General features: G+C 31.1%; 1 protein-coding gene across 8 annotated transcripts in view; it reads left to right on the top strand.

The window, feature by feature from the left end:
* Nucleotides 1-526: 526 nt before the first annotated feature.
* Nucleotides 527-21,708, top strand: part of LOC118187080 (RIMS-binding protein 2-like) — a 481,618-nt gene continuing 460,436 nt past the window's right edge. For all 8 annotated transcript variants that reach the window (XM_085807914.1, XM_085807917.1, XM_085807913.1 and 5 more), the window contains exon 1: nt 527-705. The gene's annotated coding sequence lies outside the window, so the exon portion shown is untranslated. The remainder of the gene's footprint in view (nt 706-21,708) is intronic.

Below are 21,708 nucleotides of genomic sequence, written 5' to 3'. Positions count from 1 at the left end.
AGTAAATTTCTTTATTAAAAATTTATTTGAGATTGAGAAAGTAAAATGTTTTTATTCACAACATTTACTTATTTTACTTAAAAATTTAGTGAAATTTATTTTCGTATTTGAGTAAATTTATTTATTAAAAGTTTATTTAAGTTTGAGAAAACAGCATCCGAGCTCTATTAACATTTTAGGACGAGTCAATACTTATTCATTAAATTACTTTATCTCTAGAAAAAACAGTTACTATATGACAAACTTTATCAGAGATTCGTCGGCCCCCAAAGACAAAAGTGACCCAGTTAAGGTCTTCGCTCTTTAGCAAAGTTCTGTGTCTCTGACTGTTCCCGTTGGTATCAAGTTCTTGTAAAGTACATTCCTGCTCCCTAGTTGGCCGGCCTGTGGAAAAAGTATGGTAAGGACGAGGGCACGAATATTGAGGAGGGGCAAGATTCTCCCCTATGCGTACGGAGTGGTCTAGTCCTCCATGACTGGCTATTGATTTGCTGGAGCTAGATGCAGTCAGCCTCTCCCATTAGTTCCTAGTTTTCTTCCAGCGACAGCGCCTCAGTGTTCATTGGGAGCACTGCCGGGCACACAGTCTGTCTTAGAGTTAGAGCTTGTAGTCTCAAGTAGTCAAAAAATATTCTCTTTTAACTGGAACGAGCAAGAAACTAGTTTCCGTCTTTCGTAGAGTCCCACTGATGTAGAAACCAAGTAGTAAGTGTTCAGTATTTTAGTTTTTTTTTTTTTTACAGAAAAAGTTTTCTGGAGTTAGTTATCTTTTCCATGTTCTCGAACATCTCAAAGTTCAACTTTTATCCCGCGAAAGTGGGAGTGGAAGTTGGGATGTTTCGGCTTTTAGTATGTAAAAGGGTGACTGTAGCTAAAATTGAGATATTAGGAAAGAAATATTTCTCAGTTTTCAGAGTTTCTTGTATTAATATTGTAAGCGACTTAATTTAACCGCACTGTATTTTGTGTTACTTTTTAATTTACGCTTTCGCCTTAAAGTTTTAGTTTCAGTAGCATTTATGTATAGAACATATTTCTCATCAGAAATTTTGATAACTTTATTAGCAGATTAATTAGACGTAAACTGATATTTTAAAGACATTTTAATGATCATTGAACAGTTTAAGTGAGGCATTTATTCTGAAAAACAGTTTTGAAACATAATTGCCTGAAAATACTCAAAGAATAAGCAAGTAAAAAGCACCACTTTTTATTCTATTATTCTTTATTTAAACCCAAGGAAAATGTCTTTTTTGAGTGGACTTAATTCTATGAGTTTAAAAATAAACTGAAAAACTTATTTATTAGACACTGTGAAGTAAGATGCAAAGAAACGTATCTTTAGTGTAATATAAAGTGTCACATTTAAAAATGAATGTTTTTCTCTAACTGCAGTCAATAGCTTTCACTCTGGTTTATAGAACTTTTCTAATCCCAAAACACGTTTCTGTGCATTTATATAACAAACTCTAAAAACATCTGCAAATTACTAAGCTTCATAACAGGTTTAAAGATCTGATTTCATTTCCAACACACAGTACGCGTTTCTTGAAATATGCCGGCAAAATAATTTTAGCGATTATTAGCTAGGTATAACGACACGCCTGAATTGAACACTTTTATGTTGACAGTTAAAAAGAAAATACGGATAAATTTCCGATCGACATTAGTTTGATAGATAACTACAATAAATATCTGAAGTTTCAAAAGATTTTTCATGTACCTATTTACTTATATTATGTAATATATGCAGATTTATTTTAGCTATAATAGTCCATAAAAGTTAATTTGTAAAAAATAATTAATTTTATTTCCTCGTCATTTTCCTTATTAAATAACATGAATAAGTTCCAGTATCAAATATTTTCTTGAGCATGCTTTTAAATATTTTTTAAATACTACTTTTACGCTTATTATACAGTTTTTTTAAGTTCTTAAATATTTTTCTAGTTTTGGTTAATTTTCTGCATTGGTGATATTGCAATAGTTGGTCGAGCAGTCAGTACTTATGACGAAATGGTAGTAAAAATGAAGCTGGGGTAACTGAAATTAATCATTTTACTGTGTCTCTGTGCTGTAAAGGTTACTATGTACAATGCTGAATAACTGTGACATATTTTATTTTTAAGACATTTGCTGTAAACGATATTTTATGAAGTAGTGGCAAAATCTTATATTTCAAAGCAACAAAATTTTTGAAAATAGATGCAAAATATTTAAACTACAGTAAAATATAATTACTATATGTCTGGCAGTTAAACTTTTCTACCCCAGTTGAGGACTAAAAAATGATTGAAGGATGATATTTTACTAACCTATTCGGAACTTGCGGATAAAAGAGGATTTTAGGTTTCGATAAGCAAACGATAAATACGAAATCCGTTATGTTAGAAAAGCAATAACCTTCATGCTGTTTCGAGTTATATCCATTTACACCTGCAAATGAGAACTTTTATCTACATTTCGCTTCTGCTCAAACACTGTATCATTGCAGGGAAACTCTGATCCAAGCGTAAACGACACGCCTGTGCTGGAGGTGCCCGCACAATACTTTTCCTTCTCCAGAAACTGCACTTCCTTACTTAGTAGTGTAATCTTATACATCTTGTCCATATCATAGCAGAACTATTACATTCCATTTAAATATCAAATTCAGGTAATCACAAATATAAATTTACTAGTGTATGGTAATTTATCATAACAGAGAATTTGAGGGATAGTTGTAAGTTCTGAAAGTGAGATTAGCTACACTTGAGCATTAATTAGGAAAAATGAAACTAGTTCTTTAACCAGTCCATTTCGCTGCCAGAAATCTAAGGGAAGATGAAGTTAATATTTGCTATTCCAGTCCACTCTTTATAACGGAGCCTTGTTAGATTATAAAATTTCTTTAATTCTTTCAAAACTTTTTGAAAGAAAGTTGAAATGACATAAAATTTTCTAGGCATAATAATTTTATATTGGTAAAAGGATTTGAAATTGATATCGTTGTAATAATATGGCCAATAATTTATTTTCTAAAATTTTTGGAAAAAGGAAATTACATAACTTATGAAACAATGAAATTAGATTTTTGTATAATAAAGATAATTAATAATACTATAGTTCAGCAACAGTGAAACTAAGGCAACAGTTCAAAGACAAAGCACAGTAGAAATAGAATTGCATGGGAAAGGGTAAAATATATGTTCTAAGAAAAATTAACAAGAGAAAGCGAAAAGCGAATGAGACTATATGGATCCAGTCTTTTGTAATATTTACAGGCATGGAACCCCTTTTCGTCTTTTTGCCGTACATTTATACAGTAGAAATAACTAATATGTTTATTGTTCCCAAAACAAATATGCCTATTGTTCCCGAAATTTTAAAATATATATCTTATCTCTTAAGCAAAACGTTTTGTGAAATTTTGATTCATACATTACATTAAAATTTTATATCCTTATGCCTATTAGGTCCGTACTTCGATGAAAAATTTGACAGTTTACGTCCTGTGATTTTGTTTATTGTTCCTACATCTTCTCCCCAACTTTAACAATGCTTGGGGCAGATCTCTTGCAAGATAGGGTATCGATTGAATGCTGCGGACACAAATCCTATTGATCAATGTTTAATAAGGAAAATACTGAAATAGGTAAATTTTTTTTAAGGTCTGCTACTATGTTGCAAACTATGAATAGAAATTGTTTTAGCAATATTGTCCTGAACTTGATGAGTTGATGATGCTCTGTAGCAGTATAAACACACACACACACACGCAGATATATACGTATATATATACATAGTTTTTTTAAAAGGAAAGGCAATAGTTTGTGTTTGTAATGTTCTAATACATACACGCAAAAGGAAAACTGTATTCTTCATGACTTCAGATACAGAGAAAAGAAAATTTGTTCCAGTATTAGAAATGTTCATAATTCTTTGATAAGATTCCTTTAATTTATAAAATGTTTAATTAATTAAAATTAAAGACCCTTTTTAAATTTTAAGGCAATTACAAAACGGAATTCATTGTATAAAATTTGCCTCTATGAAGCTTAGTTTTTGCCTCCCTATTCGGTATCTTGGTGTTACATTCAGTGTTAATATGTTTATCCATCCGTATAATCTAGGAGGTTCATTCACCAGTATAATCATATCTATCATCACCAATATTCGCCAGTGTAATCTAAAAGATATATGTAGTTCAATGTGCTCATCAATATTCAAATCGATCCTCTAACTATGTGTTATTTTAAAATTTATCTAATATTAAAATAAAAACATATTGTTATAATAGCCTTATCCCCTGGAAAACAATGACAGAATCATCTGCAGTGTTTAAGAAAATCCCGAATTTAGCTTTTAGATGCCAGAACATTTTGGAAAAAAATAGTAATGTTAGAGAACCTAAGCAAAATAAGAAACAGGAAATCATAGCTCGGTGCTCAAGATTAGTGCAGATTTCACTTTTTTAATGTTGAAGTTTATAAAATATAGCCTTGTTTAAAGGTATATATCTAGATATATTTTAAATGAAATTACTTATCAAGAAATTTTTAACAAATAAATAGAATTTTTAGTTTATTGATACGCGCAGCTCCTAACTATTAACTTCCTGCGAAACGAAATTGATCTTTTAAAGTAAACACAAAGTTGAAAACTGTCAACTATTAGCTCCGTTTCTAAGGCAACAAATCCTTGAAACTATTTAATTGAAAGTATTTAGAAGTTAATTACAGAGAAGACTTCTAAATTGAATTTCAGCTTATTAAATAGGAGCCACGAGAAGTTTAATCTGTTTTCCTTCTAACGCCTATAAATATGAAACGTGAGTTTGAAAGGAAAAGATGTATTAGCACATTTGTATTGTTTGCTCATAGCTGACAATATATCACTTTAAGCTTCATGTCTGCTTGCGCTCCATTATAAGACGTTTCCGAAATAAAAAAAGAGATTTGCCGGACGTTTTTGTACTTTTATATTTGCTTACTCCATCTTTTGGAATATTAAAAATAGATTTATGTAATTTTAATTCTGTATTTTTAAATAATTCATGTATTTTTATTTAATTTTCTGAATAAATCCTGTATTTTTAATTAATTCGACTCGGGACTACCTACAAGGTACTATTTAGATCCTTTCTGCATGCCTTCGGGGTGTAATTGGAAGCATCTTAGACACGTATTCGAGTCCTGGCGAAGGTATCGCACATTTTTCATGTCTCTAGCATCAAAATACCTAATGACTCTACAGCAGCGTCCGAACTAAAAAAAAAAAGGTAGTGGATGATAATTCGTCACGACCAGAATTTGGCGTTTGGATTCTCTCATCCTCCATTGCCCTTTAGAAGGGGGAGTATATAAGGTATTTTCTTTCTCCTTTCCGCATGTCTTCATGGTGCAATTGGAATCATACTCGAAACGTATTCGAGCGGTTCAGGAGAGGGCATTGCATATTTTTGATGTTTCCAGCATCAAAAAACCTAATGACTCTGCATATCAACCATATCATTCTCTGTGAATTTTATTAAATATAATAGAAATAAATTCAAATATTATACACTGCCAAGTGATTTTTATATATTTATTTATAACAAATGTTTTGTAACTCTTTGTAAAAATTTGAATTTGTTTCTTAACTTAGTAAAAATATTCGAAACCCTTATACTATCTGTTAAGTTTTTAACTTGTTCATGACATATTAAGAATTATAATAAGAGTTCATACCACGTGTAGCCTAATTTTCAAGTCTGCACTTAAATAGAAATTTGTAATGTCTGTTTGGCTACGCATTGAAAATTGTAGCTCTTATGCATATGCAACTACTTTGTTCCATCCTTCTAGTCTCCAGTATGTTTAAACCGGGGACTTCTGGATAACATTCCACTAAATTATCTGGCAAACAGCTAAACGTTGTGTCGATCAAAGCTATGTGAGGCATCAGGCAATTAAGACGTTCTGTAAACACTCTGTCTATTGCCTATTATTTCTTTCTTTAGCCATGAGGTATGAGAAATTATCCGCATCGATTTCTTAATTAAACTGAGTCTAATAAAACGTCACGTGGTAATAAATAAATCTATAGGAGTGAAAGAACATGCTTAGAGATTTAATTTACTGCTTAACTATTTTCTTATTGTAATGGAGGAGTGGAAGTGAAGTTTTTTATTAAAAGAATTAATGAGAAAATATGCTGGATATCTTCAACACAGCGAAACGATCTTGACTTTTCTTCTTGTGTGAGAACTTTAGGCTCTATTTCTAAGCGCTAGCGAAATTTAGAACAAAGTTTTTGCCTTGTTAGTGTAAAAAATGTTTAAATCCCTTAACCTGCTGTACGCAACGTAATCTATTGGACTTGTGACAGTGATTTGAAAATGATATAATTAATTCACTTTCCTCAATACGTTCATCGAATCAAGATGAAATAATTCCTGGTTATCACTTATATGCTTTCTTGAACTTTTATATAAATCCAAAATATGTTACCTTTTTATCATAATTATGAACAGAAATATTAAAAATACGGGAAAACATCATTCCTATTCTTGTAGCCCGCAAAATTAAGTAATTTGAAATATTATCTACTAAGTTCATGCTTGCTTGCATTATAGCCTCCTTATCTTAAAATACTTTACTGAGTACTTTTAGCTTAATGTTGCCCTATTAGCATAGTAGTGGGCCCATGTTCAAATCCTGGAGAATGTTTGAACGTTTATAAATATTTAGTAGCTTTACTTCATGGGAGCATATTGTATTACATATTACTGTACTATAATAATACCGCTCTTAAAGACTGTCTAACCGACAGTCCTTAAGAGCGATGGCAAGGAAAGACGGTTGAAAGACTCTCGTTCAGCTTCTCCTTTCTCGCTGCTCAATTCGGTACCCTTCTGTCGTGCACTCTGGGTGATATTCTCATTGATTTGTCTAAATGACAACTAAAGTTTGACTGCTCCCAATGAATGTATAAAGTTGCAGGTGTCTGGCAATTTAAAATTATGAACAAGAGTCATAAGCTTAATGACCTGCTACGTAAGGCTCTGTGTCAAGCCAATGAGTTATCTTTTACTAAATAATTAAAGTATAAAACAACTTAAATTATAAGCAAACTAGTATTGAGCTACTATTTTTGAGCTGCAGAAATTTAATAGAAACTACTTTCGGTAGGCAGGTCAAATGTAGAATTTAAAATTTCGAATTCAAATAGTCAAACGTATTGGATAGTAAACTACCAGCTAAAACTGTAAATTCAAAAATTAAAAATTATAAATTCATAAATTACTAACTATAAATTCAGAATTATTACGTATCACCTGAAATTTTCTCTTAAATTTATAATTTACTACATTTAATCGGCAGAGAAAACGCTGGCAACACAAATTAAATCATACAGCTATCAATTGCACTTAATGCATTCTGTATATCGATGTCTTTAAATTTTTCTTTGAGTTAACTAATTTGTATGATGTTCTGCAGTGAGCGTTTTGACGTAAGAAATATAGAAGAATAAAACTGAAAAAAATAAAATAAAATAATTGGCTAGGAACTTATAATAAATATCACAGCATAATTTAATGGAGAGCTTCCTCAATTCATGGCTTAGATTTCTTAGTGTGTTGTTAGTATCTCTTAATACTTGCTTAACAGTGCATTTGTTTAAAATAGACAAATAATAAACATTTGTTAAGAAAACATATTTCTAATACTGCAACACAAAAGCACATGGCTAATGTAGTACATGCCATTACACTGGCAAAACGTGAACTAAAATATTCATTATGTTACTCAAATACTCGAAAACGAACGCTAAAATCGTAATGGAATACAAGACGATTCTTTTCGTAAAATGTAGTCTGTAGGTTATTTACTCTGCGAAAATACGCTTTTTTGGTTAGATGTTATGTTTCTTTAGGAAATAATTATAAGGTTCATTGGCACCCAAACATTAATATTATAAGAAAATTCTACTTTTTCTGTGATAACGTCTATGTCATTTTATTAGACGCGAGTAACGTATTTCTCATTCTTTCATATTTATAATTATTTTACATCTTGTTTGAAAAACTTAAACTTACTGAATTTTCCTAACACACTCTAGTTTGAAAGTTCGCTTCGTTAGGGTAAGCAGTGATTCAGAAGGAATCATGCGTATGCGCTGGACTAAATCACTAACTTAATCTTGCAGTTTTTAACTAATTACATAACAACATATTAATTCCCGCGGAAATAACATATTAATATATAAATATTAATTCCCGCAGAAAAACTTATTTACAGTTTTAACATTACGTGTAGGGACCACAAGCGGCCGAGCGGTAAAAGCCGATGAACACTGGAAGTTCGGTCCGGGGTTCGAGTCCCGGCGAACGGGCTCGCTGCATGGGTGTTTTCGTGGTTTTTTCCATGTGTAACGTGGATACGAGCCAGTTTCCCTTAAAAAGACCTCCACAAGGCATCCCTCCCTTTCCATGTAGTGCCTAAGGGCGGAGCACGTAATAAGGAAAAAAAAACATACGTGTAAAACAATAAAATTTTGTACCAAGTTCAAAATCACAAAATTGGCTTCAAGTGATTTCATAACTTTGGACATTTGTAAAGAGGAAACATTCGACATGTGATAGTAGTCTGAAGGTTATTCTTTTCTGAATAATTCTGAAGTTCCTTATAATGCGTACACTAAGAAGGAAAACAACTTAAGAAAGCACTGTCTTTTCCACTGACATTCACAGTTACCGTATAACAATAATAGTAGTTAAGAGTAAACTTCGAAGCATTCATGTGAATAGAATCTGAGAATAAGACTTCTCTGGAAGATTTCTATTCAGCGAACCTTTGTAAAGCGCCTTTATTTCTTCACGAGGCTTGACAGTTCTGTTCAATTAGTAACTTTAACTTTTACTCGAGACAATCATGCAATAAGCAAAGGAAAAAAACAGCGGTTACTTTTCTAACTGCTTTTGCTCTTCCTGAAAAGGAATCAGAAAATAGCCTAGCCTAAAAATGGACTTTTCTTAATATCTTAAAAATCTTTAATTGCAAAGTTTATAAAAACGGACGTGTAATTAATTTGAATTCTGAAATTAATTCTGAAAATTCAAACGAAAAAGGGTTTACTCGCTTTGATTCAGTATTTTAAGAGCACACAGTCATCCGTTGAATCGGATTTTTAAAGATGTTTTGGAATGGATGTTTGAGCTGAAAATCAGTTCATCTGGCTGTAGAAAGATTAGCACTGTTTCTTTCTATTTAGCAAATACTTGATTTGTTTTTGTTACTAGATAACTCATCTTTTTGAAAAGGATGGATGACAGAAAACTGAAAAAAATTCCTCCATGAGAGATCATAAACCTATTGTCATACCTGATACTGTGTTATCCTCTCAAAAATCATCACTCAGCTTTTTTTCACACCTTGTGTTACCGAAATCATGAATTATCTTCAACTCCGTGACAGGCTAAATGACATTATAAATAGCCTTTCTTGTACTAAATACAAAGTCAGTCTAGTTTGTTAAAATACTTTACTAAACGATAAGTTAAAACTTCAGACTTAGAGTTGATAAATTTACAGGAGATGTCAGTGTTCTATTAATGCTTTGTAAACAATCATACTTTTCAAAATCTTCCTGATCTAAATGCAAAGCATCTTACTTATTTCAACTTCACTACATTTAAAACACTACTTGCTCCTATTTCACCCTTCTCGGTCCGCGGCATGATACTATAGAGATTTTATGTGCTTTTGCCGTAATCGATTAAACAAAAAAAGAAAAAAAAGAAAAGTCTTGATGCACCGATCTATAAAGGTACAAGCAGTTTTGAAAATTGCAGTAAATTTTAAACTTTTATCAGATAACCCATAATGCGTTCAGTTCGAATTAGAAATTCGACACTTCGATTATTTTTACGTGTCATATATTAAAGATTCGTGTTTTATTACATATCATGGGTGCATGACGTGGTTCTCAAATACGGTTTCATACTGTTTAGTTGCTGTTCTTCTTTTCTTTCTTTCTCACTGTTCTCCTGATTTCTAGTAGTTAAAAATACTGTTTCATACTGTTTAGCTTCTTTTATACCCAGAGGTTAATGGGACACCTCAAAATAAGTTCCGAACCACAATGAACAGCTCTGTTTCAATTATAAAACTTCGTCTACTGATCGAAATGAAAAGTATCTCTCTTAAAAAAATTGAGACCTATTACTAAGATTTAATTTCTAAAATATAAAAGGAATATGAGTATTCATTTTTTATTTTAGAATAAGGTAATAAAGCAATAATAATAATTATTATTATTTAATAACAACTTTTAATTTAAAATAAAGTATTTTAAGTAAAATGTAATTGTAGAGACATTAGGATTTTTTTTTTTTGAAGCAGGCAAGATGAAAAATTAACAACGACTTCGCCGGGAATCGAACCTCGGACCTCTGAAATACCGGCTCAGTGTGCTGACCACTACACCACAAAGGAACGCTGGGGAAATGGGAGAAATACCTTATATATTTCCCTTTTAAAGGGCGACTGGGGTTTTTAGGGAACCCAATCGGCAAATCTGGGTGCGGCGAATCATCATCCAACAACACTTTTAGTTCGAGCGGCACTGTAGAGACAATAGGATTTGTTTGGAAGCAGGCAAGATGAAAAATTAACAACGCTTTCTCCGAGAATCGAACCACGGACCTTTGAAATACCGGCTCAATGTGCTGACCACTACACCACGAAGGCACGCTAAGGAAGTGGGAGAAATATGTTATATAATTACAAATTATATGAAATGCTTGTAAAAATTAAATGACTATTCAAAAATTTAGAAAAAAGACCGAAAATAAATTTATAATATAACGTAAAACGGAAGATAGGGGAAATATAAAAATTTTTATTAGCATTTAATTTCTTTCAATATACGCATTTTGTAATTTTTATCCAAATGATTTAAATCTGAAATTTTTTTAAGATTTATGAAAGGTAAAATTCATTTTCCATTTAATATGAAATTTAAAATTAGATAATGGAATTTCTCAATAAAATATTGCTATTATTGGAAAAACATTAAGCTTCCTTTCGATTGTATATCGATAAATATCAAATGACTCAACAAATTCCTATCAGAACTGATGAAATTTTTTCTTTATACAGCTTTGAGATACGGTTTATTTAACATACATAAAACTGTTGCTTTTCTGTTTGGTGAAATATTCATATTACTTCCCTAGCATATCTTCTGATGTTAAATAAATTAAGACGTAACAAAGCTCATCTAAACCATCTCTGCAGGAATTATGATTTTTGTCAGTGCGCAACGATTTGGTTACTCAGCGCTCCATACAAGATAGGATCCTGATACCAATTCCAATAGTAACCGAAAAATATAGAAAGAACTAATAGTTAATTTCAAATCTTTTGACAAAACTGCATCAAATAATTTCATTCATTATCAGATCTGTTAATAATTGGCATTTTTTTTTTTTTTTTTTTTTTTTTTTTTTTTGATTTCTTGGTTAACAATAAATTTCACTTCCACTTTTCAAACATCGTCAGCACTTTTGCGGTTTTAGAGGCTTTAAATTGACTTGCTTTTGGCAAAACCATCAAAATATTATTATTGTGAATTGTACATGATATTGCTCAGATACACGCAGAAGAATAATCACCAGATACTCAGACTTTATTTTATTTAGAGTATAGCTTAAGAGCTTTAATACTCGTATTTCTGACTGAGTTTACAGCTTATTGTCTTGTATAAAGATTTTTACATTTTCAGAATAAATATTCTATCTTAATATCTTTATAAAATTTGGTCTTCTTAGCTATCATAATTTGCATCCAAGCTCTAGATAAACTGACAGCGAATTATCGCTAAGTCTAATATAACAACTGGGACTTGAGAAGAGTGTAAAGAACCCTTTTAGTAAAGTAGAATAGAATGCACAGCTGGTGCTTACACAGCCAGCAATAAGGAGAGATAACGTAAATAACAGTCAGTTATAAATTAAAATTTAAATAAGCTTGTAGTCAAGGACTACAAAATTCAATTTAACACGAAGTTGGCTCACCCAACTGGCGTTAGGTATTTAAATATTGCTAGTAAATAATGGAAAGCCGAGAAATTCAGGAGATCAGAACTGGGAGACGTGTAAAGTGCGAGCACATAGGCAGAAACACGTTCTGTTTTAGAATCTAATAACCTCAGTTTAAATACTCAGCGTAATCTGCATTCTGGTGAGAAAACGGAAGGGAATAGTGACAGTAAAGATCGAAAACATAAATGTCCTGCCTGATGACTTTTTTTCTGGACTACCATTTCTACATCCTGCATTTCTGCGTTCGTTATATCTTCATAGAGGTATTTCTTAAGTTGCCAACGTTACTTTTCTCCATTTCTCGTTCAGTGTTTTATATAAATATCAAGTGTTTTAAATATGCGTTTAGAAAGTGCTTTCTTTTAGCAATCAGCACGCTCAATAACCTATTAACAAAACATCACGGAACTTTAAAAAAAATGGGAACTGAAGTTGCGGATTTTGTTCTAGTCATCTTTGTTGTATTTTTCAAGAAATTTTATTATACATTTGAACGCAGATTTGATAGCTTCATTGTTTAATGAGAGCTCTATAAATTAAAAGACGGAATTTCAACTTTAGATTGCAGAGTCATTAGGTTATTTTGAAGCAGGAGATGCGAAAATGTGCAATGGCCTCGCCGAGACTGCAACCCTGTACCTCTCGAATACGCGTCTAATATGCTTCCAATTACACAACGAAGGCATGCAGAAAGGAGGGAGAAAATACCTTATATACTCCCTCCTTTAAAGGGCGACTGGAAATGAGGGGCCCAATCGTCAACTCCTGGTGGTGCCGAATTATTGTAAACCACTTTTTAGTTCGAGCGCCATTTGTTGGACCATCATGTTTTTTTGAAGCAGGAGACATGAAACAAAATGCGGTGCCCTCTCGGGGGATCGAACCGTAGACCTCATAAATACGCGTCGAGTATGCTTCCAACTACAGCACGAAGGTGTGCGGAAAGGAGGGAGAAACAACCACCGTTTTTAAATTCTTTACAAAACACATTTTTTGAATTACTTGAAACCAAATATATAGATTTTTTCATTTATTTTGAGACTGCAAAATGTCTTCAAACTCTTGAAATTTAAGTAAAACTACTACTACAGTTATTTACATAAACCCACACTTCATTTTAAGTCATAAAATATTTACTTTTATCTCTGAATAAATTGTCTTGATAAAAATTTCTAAGACATTTTCCACATTCAATAGATGCCTACGCAAAAACGATGAACATTTCAAGAAAAAATCTATATTATTCTCTTTACAAGTGATGTGGAAATAGTTAAAGGCTCTGTAGCTATTCTTTGAATCGCGGGATTTTCTTTTGAAACCATATGTTTTGCATTTGAAATATTGGTTTAAAAGTATTCTTCGCCTATTTCATTTGTTGCTTTTCTCCCATGGAAAGTCAACAGTTCGCAAATTTTTCTTTATTATGAATACTATTACTTATTCTGCATTTAGAAAGTTTAACTTCATAACTTTACCCAGAATTATTTTTCTTTACAGAATAACAATATTCTTTTTCGACAAAAGAAAAGAGTATCCTCCCATTCAAAGCGTATTTACAGGAACCGTTCTTAATGCAAACAGTATTTAGTTACAACAAACAGTAATTCAAATAATGCAATGCTGTTTAAATAAATCTCATATGGAGAATCTTGGACCTCTCAAAATTATTTTAAAAACGTATAAGCAGCCTGTAATTCTGAATACGATTTTACGATTCAATGTTTATTTTCACGGTTCATTTTTAAAACAAACATTTATCATTTCATTATTTGAAGTTAAAATAGTAAGTTGTTGCACAGATGCAACTCGTTTGGAACGTTTCAGACCTCCCCCTCAAAACTGCTGTAAAAATGTGTAAGCAGTTTGGTGAGTTTCACAATCAATGTCTTATTAGTAGAAGATGCAAGATGTGAGCTATATAAATTTTTTGTATGATGTATCTCCACAAAAGAAAAAATTATGAGTCAATTATATTATGGGAGACAAAAATGTGAAATCAAAAGCTTGGGAAATATATATGGTTTGGGATTTATTCGCCCATATTCTGCTTTCCCTTCTGGCGTAACATAATCGAATAAACCGAACTTTAATAATTGCTACATGTCTTTTTTACTGTTATGAATACTACCAATGCTGCTGCTAATTTTACTTTTAAGAATGCTAACAGTGCTTGCATATATTTCTTCTTCATTCCCACGTTAAATTTTGATGAAAATCATCAGACTCCTGAGCACACCTAATTGTTCTATGCATCTCTTCACAGAAGAAGGAAAATATTATTTATAGTTAACTGTATAGTTGATTGTTATTACTTTAAGCAATGCTTAATTGAATACCTTATTTTTATTTTAACATTTGCAAAACAGAACACCAACAAAGCAAAATATGCTGAAGGCTGTTCAGTGTATTCATTCGTCTAAGTAAGAATTTCAGGCAATGCAAAACTTTCTGGGCGCGCATTGCAAATTTTATTGCACGAGTCTTAAAAGTATTTTTAACTTTGATACATTTGCATAGATTTTCGCAACTATGGTTGAATTTATTTTAGATCGTAAGTATTTTGGCACCATTTTCAGAAATTACCGTTTACTATTTAGAGATGAACGGAGAGTAACTATTTCTCCCTTAATTAAACACCGGTATTTTAATACTTGATCGTAAATAAACAATATGTATTTCAAATTATAAAAGAATGCGCATGAAGATATAAAGATATTTAATTCTCACTCCTGGCACTAATTTTCATTTCTTCTCCCGCATTAAAACGTTTTGCGGTTAGGTTATTTTGCTTAAAATTTATTTATTTTTTGCAAGGAGCTAATCTACTTAATTACATTTCCTTTGTGTTTTTTCAATATAGAAATTAAAATATTAATTTTTATTTGAATTCGAATATGACTTCAAATAAATACAAAATGAACCAGGGAGAACTTGAAAGGAGTTAGAAGAAGCTAATTTTCGTCATATCGTTGAATTTAAAAAAATTATCTTTTTTGCAATATAAAAAGAAATGTTTAAAATATACAAAACTCAAATCTGTAAGAAGAACCAACAAGTTGCATTTAAGAGCTAGATTTAAAACCAACGACCAATTCCCCGTTATGATATTAATGCTTTTAAATCCAAGCAACAGATACAGAATTTATGAACTTTTATTATGTTTTCGTTCGAACAAGCTCAACAAGATTTAACAATCTATATGAATTAGGTATAAAAGAAAATTTACCTACATGTTTCCATAATAACTTCTTGAAATTTTTGGGAGTCTGGAAGAAATCAAAATCACAGTTGTCACTTAAATTAGAATGGAAAATGAAATGGAACAATACAGAAATTTTTTGTTGTTATTGAAAATCTAAAATAACTCCCACAAGCAACAATTCGACAATATTATTTATTTATACCTGTTTTTTTAGATACAAATAATGTGTCATATCTAATTGTCAAATAGTTTATTTATATTTAATAAGTTATATTATGAAGATTACGTCTAGTAATACCATTAATACTTCTCCTGACAGTTTCATAAAAAAAATAAAAAGGCTATGATGCTCATTTTATGCCTGCGATTTTTTGCATTTTGTATATAAATATTCCTTTTGAGAGAAAAATCATTTTATTAATGAACATAATAAAAGTAAGGAATAATGAAATTAATATTTCAGTAGCTTTGTTCCAATTTTTTTGGAACTCAAAGTGGTTTGATGTTAGTGTTACGTCGAAATTTCTTCTCCCCAAAACTCAATCTAACTTTCAGTTTGGCAAGTCAATAATCATCACCTTCACTCCACAAATGCGATAAGAAAGCAAGGAAATTCAATCAGTGGTGCGTCTCGCCTAAAGAGGAAGCGATGGTAGAAAAAACCAAATAAAATGGTTACGCGCTGTGTACATAGACTTTCACAATTTTCAGCTGATAGGGTGAAGGTGCTGTGGATTAAACTGGGTGAGAAAGAAATTTAACTTTTTTGAGTTTCACAAAAATATAGTCTAAATGGATTGTTATGAACTAAAAATATTTTAGAATGGATAAAACTGAGTTAAAAAAATTATGAAAATTTTGCTCTCCTGTTCACTAGTTATTTTACCCATTATCGTTTCAACGTATAAGTCAGGGACAACTTCTTTTGCTCAGTGCCTAGAAACGTTTGCTTGAAATTACAAAAAGGAATAAATTATCCTCTTTTAAGAGCTTAGCCTTCTAATATTTTGTATTTGTTTTTTTGGCTTAAAATATAAAAAATAATAAAAAAAAAAAATAGTGGCTTTGTAACTGATTTATTCTTCGTATATTATTTATAATTTTATTTTTTGGTCGAAATAGAATGCGTGTATGTATATTCATATTCATATTCTTAGAATATGCATATTTTTTAATGATCAATAGGTTTCAAATAGCATTTTTTTAACGAATTTATTTAATGAGTTGGATTTGACGATTTTGCTTCTCTCGTAGAGATTACGCTTATTACATTCTCTGCTGTAAAAGCGCAATAAATTGCCCTTGACGAGTCTCTAATTCAATAAATTCTATACAAATTACATAAAAATATTAAAGGGGTGCACTGGATTTGTACAGGAAAATAACTAAATTCTTAAATAATCATACCATGATATATGTTTAATAATACCATGATTTATTTATTTATAATTTAATAATATAATAATTTATTTATTTAATAATTAAGATACGGTTCTTGAAAAATATTAAATATGATTATTATTTTCTTGATTTCGCAAGAAACGTAAACTTTTCTTTCTATCAACTTTCAACGACATTAAATAAACATTGGCCAGTGTTTCATCAATTATAAAACTAATGTTTTACTAACAATAACTTGTTTTAACATTTAGGTATTTTTTCCTGAAATTTTAAGTCGTTTCTTTTTTTAAATATTTGAAAAACATTGCGCATTTATCTCCGCTTTTGTCTAAAGTAATCTTAGGCATTGGGCATGATTGGTAATAATGGATTTGTGTTATTTTATTTCATTTTACTCTACTGTCTTTTTTATAAATTCATTAAATTTCAGTACGTACTTCATTCCACAGTTCCATAAAAACACGTTATTAATTTAAGCAATGCAGCACAAAATGTGTAAATATTCTGAAAATTATATTCTAAATGATTGTGTTGCTCTCACTTTAAGAAATCGTTATTTAAAAATTAGAACTAACATCAGCAATTTGAACAAATATTGTAATTTAATTTTAGTTTGACAGCAGCATGAAAAATTAAAAAACAAAATTCCACGCAATTTTACGATTAAAGTAACTTAATGCGCGTAGTTTAAATGAAAATTTTTCCAGCAGTTAAAAAAATTAAATAGAATAAGGAATAAGTCAAAATTAGATTTGTTTATTGTTTGCTATGATCCATTTAATTCATTATTTAAATCCTGTCAAGAAGACAGCCGGACGTTCTACGTATCCTGTTTGAAATAAGAATAATAGATGAGTAACTATAAAGCTTAAAGTTTCCTTGAAATAAGCTAATGCGCACAGGGAAAGGAATTTAGATAATATAACAATCTATACAAACTTGCATCAGATGGTTATTTTGTATAATAAATTGTTCTAGTTTACTTACAAAAACAACAAAGAATTGCCATCATTATAAATTATTATAAATTATTATTTAGAAATTGTTTCTAACTTAGAGAAAATAAAATTAAAAGTTTTATTACTAAATGTTTTCTAATGTTGATTGTAAATGATTATAAATGATTAATTATTGAACTGACGATGATGACTGCATCTAATGTTTAAGAATACGCTAACTGAAGATTAAGGCTAGAACCAAATACACAAGGAAAGGTTCAGAAATTCATGATAGAAAGTATTAGCAAATTAAAAAGTAAAAATATTTAAAAATAGTTATAAAATAGAGCTATAAGTTTTCACGACTCCACAGGTGGTCTGACCATTAGCCGAGTAGATAAGAAATGTGATTACTGGCAATTCGAATTGGTTTCGAATCCCAGCAAATAAGATCGCTGGATAAGCATTTTTAGCGTTTTTGTCGTGTAACCTAAATCCAATTTCTCATAGAAGGACCCTTAAGAAAGATCTTTGCCTTAGACAGACAGCCCAAGCCTGTTGTGCCTTGACTGATTAAAGAAATAAACAAGCTGTACGTGCGTTTCAACAGTTTTATTGAGAGAACTGTCGCAGAGGCATTTCTACTCTTATGTGGTTTCAAAGAGCTCTGAGGAAACGTTGCAGTGTGAAGAGAAATAGTTCTTTTGACAGTGACAAAATAATATAAATCCAAAATAATCTTCTGCTTGGATGGTAAGAATTTTTGGTAGAGTTTAAGTGAAGAATTTTTGGTAGAGTTTAAGTGTTATTAACTATAAATTTATTAATTATAATTTTAAGTATGTTTATTGCAGTTTGAATGTTGGTATCTGTATTATATATATAAGCAATATTTTCTCTTTTTATCTCCTTCTTTTGGCCGTAAAAAAGAAAGACTAATGGTCATTATAAAAGCATTGAGCGTGTTAACTATGTCCGTGTTTCATTGCGTGAGAGCTTGGATTACTGAATGTAATGAGACAATTATGTTGCGTTAATGGTTTTAAATAATGAGAAAATGACGAGAGGGAATGCCTCAAATCCAGAAGACTCTTTCAATTGTTTCGCTGAAAGTATTATACTTTAATTCCCCCTCCCACGATGAATACTGCAATACTAAACTTTTATTTCATTTTTAAGAAGGAAATCACAACGCCGTTACAGTTATATTGCAAATTATCTCTCATTTTACTTGGAAAGTAGTCTACAAAGAAAGCATTTTTTAGTTTAAAGGGACAAAATTTTGCAAATCTGAAACTTCTTTGATCCGTTAAATTTATCAGTTAGGTTTTAGAAGGAGTTTAAAACATTATTTATGATTCTCATTCTTTTAATTTCTAATCAACCATTTTCAGAAGTCTTACTAACGAGTTATGACTATAGATTTAATGAAACAATTTTGAATGAGCTGTTGAATGAGCTGTTGAATGAATGTTGAAAGAACTTAGAAAATTTCTTTTAGGCTTGAATAATAATAGGAAACTTTTCAATTCAACCCTCTGACCCGCAAGGCTGTATATATACGGCCTATAATATCTGTTGTGAAGTCTGTAAGAACGTATATGCACATGCATCTTGAAATATGTCCAAGAAATTAAGGCAAAATATTAAAATATATAAATCCAGGTATAAAGTACAAGGGGCATTTTGGCATTAAAATCAAGAAGACACCTCTTTCTTATGACAGGTTTCGGAAATATGGGGTTTCTTAGTAAAAGCCCGTGCCTGTTAGAGAGTCAATTTTAAAACAAGCTAAGCACATAAGAGCGGAAAAGTTTCACTAACTACTATGACATTTAACAAAACTTACCACTCCAGCAGTAAATTTAGGTCCTTCCTCTAATCAAACGACAATATCCTAAACAGAATTTACCAGAAATCAATCCTATCAAAAGGAAATGTTAAAGGGTTTTATACGTGAGGCTTCTTTATTACAATGGGATATATCATTTCTCAAAGTAGTACTAAGTAGAGAATCTTCTGAAAGTTCTTTCTAAAATGTTGAAAGGCCAAACTACTTACAGTCATTTTCATTTCTCCGTTTTTTTGCACATTCTAGTATTTTTAGAGCTATACTGAGTATTGAATTAAATGAGAAAGTCTGAACTTAAATTAGTAAATGGTTCGGAAGGGGTGGAGAAGAATGTTTTATACTGAAAAGTTTGTTCAGACCTTTCTTATGTAGTTTACTTAGATGAAGGTGCACATTTGTTTGAGAGATCGAATAATAGATAGACCGTTGATTAAATATGGTGTAAGATATACGAATTTTAATAGTGAGTAGTTAATCTTATTTTTTCCAGCAATGACGCATTAATAAATTTATGCATTTTAACATGATTGAGAACGAAATAAAAATTTTAAAGATTTATTACCTTTCAGAATTCTTGTATGGTTATGCGTAATTTCCCTATTTTCAGATAATGCTCACCACAAGTTTTACAATGATTATTAAAGGATTAATAAATATCTTGAAAGTATGATCTTAGTAAAGCATAACGATATTGCAAAATAAGTCAGAATCTGCATATGGTTTGCTCTGGTAGGCTATAAAGGATGGTCAACTACAAGTGCTGCTTCAAATTACATGAAATACACTACCTCCAATTTTTTCCGTGATGAAGTAAACAGCCGTGACGCTCAGTATGGTGGCTAACGATGTCGGCTGCCATATATTTGGGCCTGGGTTCAAATCTCGGAGAAGGAATTAAGGATGGTCAATGAGTACAGAATCTCCACGGTATGGTGGGGTGATTTAAATACTGTCGAGCTGAAAGTCCTCTCAAGTGGCTGCCGGAAGAGGTACAACTGTGGGAGACTTTTGCATCAATCTCCCACCGGGAGATTATCCTTTAAAAATCGGACAAAGCTGGACAAATTCGCACTCTTATCTATAAGGCGACCAAGGCCTAAGCCAACCACGAATGTAACCATTGTGCTGTTGGCCACAGAATAAATAATCGGAAGTATCATCAGATTAAGTTCGTGGACTTAATCTGATGATACTACCAGACACGTGAGAAAAGTCACACTACGCAAGTAAACAATTCAACCAGCACTTTCAAACTGCGCACCTGGCTGTAGAATGGTTCAACGCTGAGGAATTCAGCTACGTGGTGGTTGTGGTAATGGAGTTTCTGGCATGTTAGAAGTCTTGAAATGTTATATACGCCAAACAACACGGTTAGATGCATTCAGACGACTTACATATCAACACACGTTATGGTCAAAAACAAAGTTAAAACGACAGCTAACTTATAAAATCAAATAAACTAATAAAATTATGAATGCTCAGTGAGGTGTCTCTACAAATGATGTTTTGGTATTTTAGTTAACACATGGCTTATTATAGTGGTTAGATAGCCATTTTAAGATACAGTTGCCAGTATTTGTACCTCATGAGTAGTAATAAACTGTTTTAGAAAGACAGATCAAACCAAATGTAGAAATGCAAGTTAAGATAACTTAATACCATAAAAACTAGTTAAAATATACACTAATGTGATAATTTTTAAAACTCAAGTTGACAAGTACTTTTAAATAAATTAATCTAATAGGCTTAGGTGGAGAATTAACGTTCTAATGAAACCTAAGTATTATTTGATTTGTGAATTGGAGATTTAGCATTTCTTTTTTAATAGTAATAATACTGACTTGTCAAATCTTAACTTTTAATTAAATTCTATTCATTTAATTTTTAAAACTTTTGCTTGGATAGGCATTTAAAACTGCAAAAGAAATAAACCTAAAAATACTTTTATTTACTTTTCTTAGGTTTTGTTTTCAGATCAATCGCAATTTCAATGTGGCAATTAAGTTTCTGAAGGTAAAGTTTGTTTAATTCTCGTTTTTACATTGGGAAGTGAAATACAAAATACTGTCCTCGTTCCGAAATAAACAAATGCACTCTTATTTAATTTAATTCTCTAACTAGTTGAATATTTCTCGAAACACGACTAAATTAAGAATATGAACCGTGAATTTATTAAGGAAAATTATTTTAGACACACGTAACTAAATAAGTTGCATGATACTTAATATTCTAATACAAACGCCATTCA

Source organism: Stegodyphus dumicola, chromosome X1, assembly GCF_044657685.1.
Source record: "Stegodyphus dumicola isolate Sdum_Otavi_A_Nest chromosome X1, ASM4465768v1".
In the NCBI taxonomy this organism is placed as follows: Eukaryota; Metazoa; Arthropoda; class Arachnida; order Araneae; family Eresidae; genus Stegodyphus; species Stegodyphus dumicola.
This window is presented reverse-complemented; position numbering and strand designations above follow the sequence as displayed.